Here is a 9569-nt window from a genome sequence, read left to right as displayed (position 1 = left end):
TGTGTAAACTCACACTAGCTTATCATCTGATGAAAGGAAACTCTCAGGCAGTATCATACTCGTTTTCCACGGCTCACCCGTGACCAGCGTACACTGTTCTATCGTTAAACCCTGCAGGAGATGGCTGCCTTGCTTGACAAGAGGAGTTTTCAGACTGGCAATTGGCTGGAATGTTGTCCGGCCTGTATGCTGGTTAGAAGGCTGCAGCAGACGTCAGCATATCCAGGTTACATTTCGGGGTTCCTGCTAACTGCGACGTGCAGCATTCGTCCTCCAATCATCCGTGGACCCCATGACAGGTAGGTTTTTTTCTGACAAGGGGAGAGATGCAACAACTGTAAGAAGTGTAGTTGAACTGGAAGATGAGCCATTGGTTCCGTCAAAGGTAAAGAAGTGTAACCTAACATCTCCCTTTTCTAACAGCCGTGACGACTATCAGAAAGTTAAAACTAAAATCTGTCTTTCTAACAGTAAGTTGGAGATTTTCAAAGGGCAATGGAACAAGCCTGGCCTCAGAGCTGCGAGTTTTAGCTCCCCTTCCCTGCTGCCTTGTAGCTGATGTGGGAGCAAATTCCCCACCTCTCACCCAGCCTCCTCCCCTGTCGGATGCTGGCAGCACCCGCCCATCTTCTGGGGTTTTGGTTGGATCCGTGGTTCACGGACGCAAAGGTATTTCATATGCTCTAAGTCAGGACTTCTCACCCGGGGTCCAGGGGTCCCGTTGGCTCTGGCTTTAGTGCTTTAATGAGCATCATGATGTTATAAATAAAATAGGTATGTGCTGTGCTATGCTAATTCGCTTCGGTTGTGTCCGACTCTTTGCGACCCCATGGACTGTAGCCCACCAGCCTCCTGTGTCCTTGGGATTCTCCAGACAAGAATACTGGAGTGGGTGGCCATGTCTTCCTCCAGGGCATCTCCCTGACCCAGGGATCGAACCCATGTCTCTTACGTCTCCTGCCTTGGCAATAGACAAATTTTTTTTTTCTGGGGAAAGCGTCCATAGCTTTCATCAGATTTTCAAAGGAGTCTCTGACCTAAATTGCTATCATGTTCCTTTTCTCTGTAATTAATTACCAAGTGTTTATTGAGTCTTTACTGTGGAATCTGTCATTAGTGGAGCAGCAACCGCCGCTTCTCTTCTAACCTTTGAGCAGTCGAGGATGGTTCACAGCGTTTATATTGGTTTGAGTTTCACTTTAGAGGAGGGTCATGCACCAGGAGATGCCTGGGAAGCGTTACCTCACCTCGGGGGGAATCTACACCCACGGGGCGCTGTCCCCGGCCTCCAGCAGGGCAGAGTGGGAGGCTGTCGAGCCTGTTCTAAGTCAGCGCAACGTGTTTTCCACTCCAGCAACACCTAACATATGGCATGTGCACTGATGCTGATGAAAACAGTGATTCATCCTTAATCCTTAAAAAACACACACGCACAGTCGACCCTGTGTGGCCTTGGCTCTCCTCCCTGACTGCCCTTCTGTTCTCTGAAACGTCTGTGTGGTCAACCTGCCCGCACCTGGTCCTGCTTGCTCCTCGGCCTCCCTCTCCTGCAGGCTCCCTGCTGGTCTTCTGATCTCTGTCTCTTTCTCTTTCCATTGCTCTTTCTTCTTCTTCCTCACTGTCCCTTCTGGGGATTTCAGCTGCACGTCCTCAGCCTTCTCTGCCATGTAACGACCTTCCCTCTCCTGTCCTGGCCTTGGTGTCCCCGACCTGGTCTGCCCTTTGCCTTGACCATCCTCCCCCATCCTCCACCCCTTAGAAGGAATAGCTCCCTATCTGGGCAGAAGGGAAGAAGGTGAAAGAAAATGTCAGAAACACTGGGTGATGGGATAAGGAGGAGAAATTTGGGGGAAGAAGGGTAGCAGGATGGAAACATTGAGAATCACCAACTTTCTCCTGCCCTTTTTTTTTTTTTTTTGGAGGGGGCGGGTCACAAGGACCAGCATGTGGGATCTTAGTTCCCCAACCAGGGATCGAACTCAAGCCTCTGTAGTAGAAGCATGGAGTCCTAACCCCTGGACCACCAAGGATGTCCCTTTCCTACCACTTTGATGTACTTCACAAGGTCTTTTGTTTGGTGCCCAGCAGGGCAGAAGGCACAGGTGTTATATTCTGGGAGAAGACCAAGCTTCACAAGCCTTGTAAAAAAAATAAAAGCAGAAAGAGAAGAAAAGATAAGAATAGAGAGATTAAAAAGAAAAGAGAGAGAGGAAGCGTCAAGGGATAACAGGGGGTAAAGAATAACAACACTCCTCCATCCATGGGATTTTCCAGGCAAGAGTACTGGAGTGGATTGCCATATCTTTCATCCAGGGGATCTTCCCAACCCAGGGATTGAACCTGGGTCTCCCGCATTGTAGGCAGACGCTTTACCATCTGAGCCACCAGGGAAGTCTATCTCATAGCTTAACTCTATTTAAACCAAAGCAGACCTTCATCAGTAGTTAAGCAAACAAGGATAAAAAGAATCATACCTGGAGACAAAGGCAACCAGTCATTGTCACTAAGATTTGGGATTTAGGCAACCTTGAATTGTGCAAGCAGGAGTGTTCTAAACATTCGTTATTGGTGGAGACTCAAAACACGGTTTCAAAAAAAGGCAGTATGATGCAGAGAAGTCAGAAAAAACTGGGTGAATCCTAGTTCAGTGTAACCTTGGTCAAGTCACAACCTTTCAGAGCTTCAAATAAAGATAAGCATACCTTGCTAGAAGTATATCTCTATTGCAGGATTTTTGTGACAAGTGACAGTTCGTATCAAGTGCCCTGAATACAGTGGATGCTCAATCAGTTGTGGTTGTTATTATTATCACTGTCATCAAAAACAAGACCAGAAGCTGACTATGGCTCAGATCATGAACTCCTTATTGCCAAATTCAGACTTAAATTGAAGAAAGTAGGGAAAACAGCTAGACCATTCAAGTATGACCTAAATCAAATCCCTTATGATTATACAGTGGAAGTGAGAAATAGATTTAAGGGTCTAGATCTGATAGATAGAGTGCCTGATGAACTATGGAATGAGGTTCGTGACACTGTACAGGAGACAGGGATCAAGACCATCCCCATGAAAAAGAAATGCAAAAAAGCAAAATGGCTGTCTGGGGAGGCCTTACGAATAGCTGTGAAGAGAAGAGAGGTGAAAAGCAAAGGAGAAAAGGAAAGATATAAGCATCTGAATGCAGAGTTCCAAAGAATAGCAAGAAGAGATAAGAAAGCCTTCTTCAGCGATCAATGCAAAGAAATAGAGAAAAACAACAGAATGGGAAAGACTAGAGATCTCTTCAAGAAAATTAGAGATACCAAGGGAACATTTCATGCAAAGATGGGCTTGATAAGGACAGAAATGGTCTGGACCTAACAGAAGCAGAAGATATTAAGAAGAGGTGGCAAGAATACATGGAAGAACTGCACAAAAAAGATTTTCACGACCCAGATAATCATGATGATGTGATCACTAATCTAGAGCCAGACATCTTGGAATGTGAAGTCAAGTGGGCCTTAGAAAGCATCCCTACCAACAAAGCTAGTGGAGGTGATGGAATTCCAGTTGAGCTGTTTCAAATCCTGAAAGATGATGCTGTGAAAGTGCTGCACTCAATATGTCAACAAATTTGGAAAACTCAGCAGTGGCCACAGGACTGGAAAAGGTCAGTTTTCATTCCAATTCCAAAGAAAGGCAATGCAAAAGAATGCTCAAACTACCACACAGTTGCACTCATCTCACATGCTAGTAAAGTAATGCTTAAAATTTTCCAAGCCAGACTTCAGCAATACGTGAACCATGAACTCCCTGATGTTCAAGCTGGTTTTAGAAAAGGCAGAGGAACCAGAGATCAAATTGCCAACATCCGCTGGATCATGGAAAAAGCAAGAGAGTTCCAGAAAAACATCTATTTCTGCTTTATTGACTATGCCAAAGCCTTTGACTGTGGATCACAATCAACTGTGGAAAATTCTGAAAGAGATGGGAATACCAGACCACCTGACCTGCCTCTTGAGAAATCTGTATGCAGGTCAGGAAGCAACAGTTAGAACTGGACATGGAACAACAGACTGGTTCCAAATAGGAAAAGGAGTACGTCAAGGCTGTATACTGTCACCCTGCTTATTTAACTTATATGCAGAGTACATCATGAGAAATGTTGGGTTGGAAGAAACACAAGCTGGAATGAAGATTGCCGGGAGAAATCTCAATAACCTCAGATATGCAGATGACACCACCCTTATGGCAGAAAGTGAAGAGGAACTAAAAAGCCTCTTGATGAAAGTGAAAGAGGAGAGTGCAAGTTGGCTTAAAGCTCAACATTCAGAAAAAGAAGATCATGGCATTCGGTCCCATCACTTCATGAGAAATAGATGGGGAAACAGTGGAAAGTGTCAGACTTTATTTTTTTTGGCTCCAACGTCACTGCAGATGGTGACTGCAGCCATGAAATTAAGAGACGCTTACTTCTTGGAAGAAAAGTTATGACCAATAGAGATAGTATGTTCAAAAGCAAAGACATTACTTTGCCGACTAAGGTCCGTCTAGTCAAGGCTATGGTTTTTCCTGTGGTCATGTATGGATGTGAGAGTTGGACTGTGAAGAAGGCTGAGCGCCGAAGAATTGCTGCTTTTGAACTGTGGTGTTGGAGAAGACTCTTGAGAGTCCCTTGGACTGCAAGGAGATCCAACCAGTCCATTCTGAAGGAGATCAACCCTGGGAGTTCTTTGGAAGGAATGATGCTAAAGCTGAAGCTCCAGTACTTTGGCCACCTCATGTGAAGAGTTGATTCATTGGAAAAGACCCTGATGCTGGGAGGCTTTGGGGGCAGGAGGAGAAGGGGACGCCAGAGGATGAGATGGCTGGATGGTATCACGGACTCAATGGACGTGAGTCTGAGTGAACTCTGGGAGATGGTGATGGACAGGGAGGCCTGGCGTGCTGCGATTCATGGGATCGCAAAGAGTCGGACACGACTGAGCGACTGAACTGAACTGATCATTAAAACTGCTCTATGGTATAGAATCACAAGGGAAAATTACAATAACCAATAACCTGCAATCTACCAGAAATAAAAAGCACTATCCTAAAAAGACCATAGAAATCCAACCATTGTGCAGGTCACAATGCTTTCGTTGGGGGATGTACAGAATTTAAGCACCAGCGGCAGGCGTCAATGCTTTTCCAAGAACAGCCTCTACTAGAATCTGCCCTGGAGGTGGGTGGAGAGGCTGAGTATCAAGCAGGTTGGGGGTAGAGAGAGTCAACCTTATAAGTAGTGGTCAAGTTTCTAAGCCTCCATTCCGCATATATAGAAAAAGGACAGTGATGTACACTGCACTGTATACAAGTTGGAAGATTAAAAATCAACCAGTATACCAAGCCTGTGTTTTCTAGAACATAAGCTCTATGGGATATTAATGTGTGTGTGTGTGCTCTGTCCCTCAGTCGAGTCTGACTCTGCGACCCCATGGACTGTAGCCCACCAGGCTCCTCTGTCCATGGGGTTCTCCAGGCAAGAATACTGGAGTGGGTTGCCATTTCCTACTTCAAGGGATCTTCCCAACCCAGGATCATACCGGTGTCTCCTGCATTGGCAGGCAGATTCTTTACCACTGAGCCACCTGGGAAGCTTAATAAGTGTTACCAAAGTGGGAAAATGCTGGGTCACAAGGAGGTCTCATTCGTCCTTGTGTGGACAGAGAAATGAAAGCAAATTTGCAGTATCTACCAGCATCGCAAATGCACAGACTTCTTGACACAGCAATCCTGCTAATGAGATGCGAGGGAGAGATTCAATTGATTTCTTATTGTAGGACTTCTTCAGACAGGAATGTGATCTGCAGCTTTTCCCAAACATATTTAAATCCAGGCTCCTTTTCTTGTAGAACATCTCCTGGGACTAGTGTTCCAAAGAAGACATTTGGAAACACTAAATTAGATCGTGCATGTGTGAGCTGGTACAGATGGTACTCCATAAGCCTTTTCTTTTCTTCTGATGGTCCCAGGCTTAGCCCAAGCCCTCCTGTCCCATCACTACCATCTGTTCCCTATGACCAAAGACTCTCTTCTCCCTCGTCAGCTACAAAACACGACACAGTCCAATAACTTCTCCCGGATGTCCTGTCTCTGAAGTGTAGAATCCCTCAGAAGTTTTCTAAAGCTCTTCACTGTTTAGAGCAATGAGAAATGAAGAATGAAAACATTCTCTCCTCCAGCTCCTTTCTCTGTGTTCACGTCGACTCTGTATGGACTGACAAAGCCAAATACAGCTCAGGCACTAAAGGTGAGCATCGGAGACTCAAAGAGAAATTCACTTGGCAAGGAAAAATTAGTTGATGTATCATGGGTTCTTCAACAGCCAAGTCATGGGAGCAGGGCCTGGGAACTAGAACACAAATCAGAACAGAGACTGGGGAACTGAGAGGGGTTGGACAGAAGCAGCTTCAGGAATGAGCTTCTCTTTCCTTTCTCCTTTTTTAAAAAAGATTTATTTATTTGTTTGTTTACTTTTGGCGGCACTGGGTCTTCATTACTGTGTGCGGGCTTTCTCTAGTTGTGGCCGGTGGGGGCTAGTCTCTAGCTGTGGTCCATGGACTTCTCGTTGCAGTGGCTTCTCTTGTGGAACACGGGCTCTAAGCCGGCAGGCTCAGTAGCTGTGGCTTGTGAGCTCAAGAGTGCTGGCTCAGTAGTCATGACGTACAGGCTTAAATGTCCTGCAGCACGTGGAAGCGTCCCAGAGCAGGGATCAAACCCCTGTCCCCTGCACTGGCGGGCAGGTTCTTAACCACTGGACTACAAGGGAAGCTCTCTTTCCTTTCCTGAGTCATCATTAGGCTTTTCCCCTAGGGTCTGATGGGGTGCCAGTGAGAAAACGTGTGACAGGTCAAGGAAGGGAGGAAGAAGGCAGGGGAGTGGTGAGTTTTAAAAGCGGAACATGTTGTACACTCTATATGATGGCGCACAGGGAAATGAGTGGTTCCTCCACTCATGAAATAATTAATGGAAGAACTACCAGCTAACTAGATAAGATTGAGTACAAATCAGAAAACCATAGTCACTGTTCTTCAGAGTAAGAAAATAAAGTTCTTGACAAGAATCAGATCCAGTTGAGCAAGACAGCCTGTTTGACCAGGTAAGCGGTTCTCCTGTCACGATATCAGTGGGACGCGCCATAACAGAAACACCTAACTGAATCGCTTTTGTTCCAGTTCCTTCTCAGAGGTGCAGAATCCCAGCAAGGGGTTGGGGGAAGGTCATTCTTCTAGCCAGCATATGTCAATAGACCTGCATTTTGCCCTAATCTGTTCTGAGAGGCTTTCTCTTCCTTTGTTTGGCTTTTTCTCCCCTCTGAGGATTGCCGCATCTCCATCTAGATAGTAGAGATTTTCACCAACTACTCACCAGGGTTTGACATTGACTGTGGAATCTTTAATATTCCTTGAATATGAAACTAACACAATGGAGACTCACAGTATTGTTATTATCTTATTATAGACCGAAAGAAGGAAAAGAAAATTTAACTGTATGCACAGCCAAAAAGATCAATATTTACAAAAGACGCCAATTACTATAATAATTGTGGAGTATCTTATAGAAGACAGTAGAATGTTATACAACTGATGAAGGATGCATAAAATCTTAAAAGAACGTGCTAACTCCGACACACAGGACAAAAAAGAAATGTTGTTTGGCCAAGAAAGATAGATTTAAACGTCAACATATTTAAGGAAAATATTATCAGGAAGATAAATCTTTAACAAGTAAAATATAACCTGCATTCACAACCAAAGATAAAATTTTTAAATTATTCATTGATTTGAATTATGAATACAAATTTCCCCTCTATTTCACTGTAAATAACTGAGAGTTAACTTGAGAGTTAAAATGTTTTCAAAATAAAGGATTTTAACTCAAAAATTTAACTTTTGATAACTTTCTGTGGTACAAAGTGATGGAATTAGGAAAACTAACATTAAGAAATAAAAACTAATAACAGGAAGAAATAAAATTTGAATGCATTCATGGGTAAATGATTGGAAATGACTGATGCTGGAAAAGATTGAGGCAAGAGGAGAAGGGGGTGACAGAGGATGAGATGGTTGGATGGCATCATCAACTCAATGGACATGAGTCTGAGCAAGCCCAGGGTGCTAGTGAAGGACAGTCCGTGGGGTCGCAAAGAGTCGGACCTGACTTAACAACTGAACAACAGTGGGTAAATGAAAGCCATGTTTTCCTAACTGAGGATGAATCTGAGAAAATTCTTTTTTTTTTTTTTTTTTGAGAAAATTCTGATTGAAAAGTAACACACACTTCTCCAGAACCTGCTCAATATTATATTTTTTCCTCTAATAACCTTTTGATCTGAGTTCCCCTTCTTCTTTACAAAAGATAACATCTATTCTTTCAAATCACTTCTGTTGGTTAAGATTAGTGAGTTGGAAAGAAGATGATCCTAAACAATTCTGCCTCCAGCTGTGGCAGATTAATTTGTAACAGAGTAACACTCCCCCTAAGAACAATTGAAAACTTCAAGATGGGGAAGAAGAGGCTGTTTGAGGGCATCAGAGTGGTACTAAGGCACCTAGGACCTGAGGGGGCAAAATTCCAGAGAAGTGGGACTCATTGGTTTGAACTTGATATCTGTCAGCTGAAGCAGTTTTTCTCTGCAAGGCATTTGATAATCCAGATCAGCAGAATAGTGATCAAGAAAAAAGAAAACCAGCAATCTGAGTATTATCAGTCAATGCAGGGATCTCACAAAAATGTCTAATTTCAGCTGAATGAAAGTGTCAATGAAAAAGGCATTACCAACCTTTCCAAGTAAGCTCTACATGGATATTATGCCCAGCCTTCGTTGGAGTTATCAATCGTCTCCTGAGCCATAATCAGAAGTGAATATTTTTAAACCTTCACAAAATAAACATTGTAAGTTAACTCAGTAAACAGTCAAGTTGACCGAAGGTAAAGAGCCTTATGAATGAATCAAAGACAAAAATTCCTTGTGGGTTGGGTTCCCCAGAGGAAGACACTGAGATGGAGTTTGCAGCATAAAATTTTTATTGAGGACCAGCACCTGTGAAAAGAAGATGGGACGATGAAAATGGGCAAATGGGGAGCTGAAGTGTGATGTAGGCTCAGAAACTCTTCAGTTTACCAGGCAGGGAGTTTTAGAGTAAAAGAGTACCATGTGAGTTGGACCCCATTGGACCAAGAGCCACTCTTACCTCCTCTTATATTAAGTCACGGGGTTCAGAATATGGCATGGCCTTGAGTAAGAAAGTCACGTACGGATGTGAGAGCTGGACCATAAAGCAGGCAGAGAGCTGAAGGACTCTTGAGAGTCCCTTGGACAGCAAGAAGATCAAACCAGTTGATCATAAAGGAAGTCAACCCGGAATACTTGTTGGAAGGACTGATGCTAAAGCTGAAGCTCCGATTCTTTGGCCACCTGATACAAAGAGCCAACTCATTGAAAAAGGCCCTGCTTCTGGGAAAGATTAAAGGCAGAAGGAGAAGAGGGTGACAGAGGATGAGATGATTGGATGGCATCACCAATTCAACGCACATGAACTTGGGCA

The 9569-nt window shown here is 44.0% G+C and overlaps 1 non-coding gene across 1 annotated transcript; it reads right to left on the bottom strand.

The window, feature by feature from the left end:
• Positions 1-2319: 2319 nt before the first annotated feature.
• Positions 2320-2391, bottom strand: TRNAC-ACA (transfer RNA cysteine (anticodon ACA)). The gene has a single exon. It is a non-coding gene; the product is annotated as a tRNA-Cys (tRNA).
• Between the last annotated feature and the right edge of the window lie 7178 nt (positions 2392-9569).

This window comes from Capricornis sumatraensis, chromosome 22 (assembly GCF_032405125.1).
Source record: "Capricornis sumatraensis isolate serow.1 chromosome 22, serow.2, whole genome shotgun sequence".
Lineage (NCBI taxonomy): Eukaryota > Metazoa > Chordata > Mammalia > Artiodactyla > Bovidae > Capricornis > Capricornis sumatraensis.
This window is presented reverse-complemented; position numbering and strand designations above follow the sequence as displayed.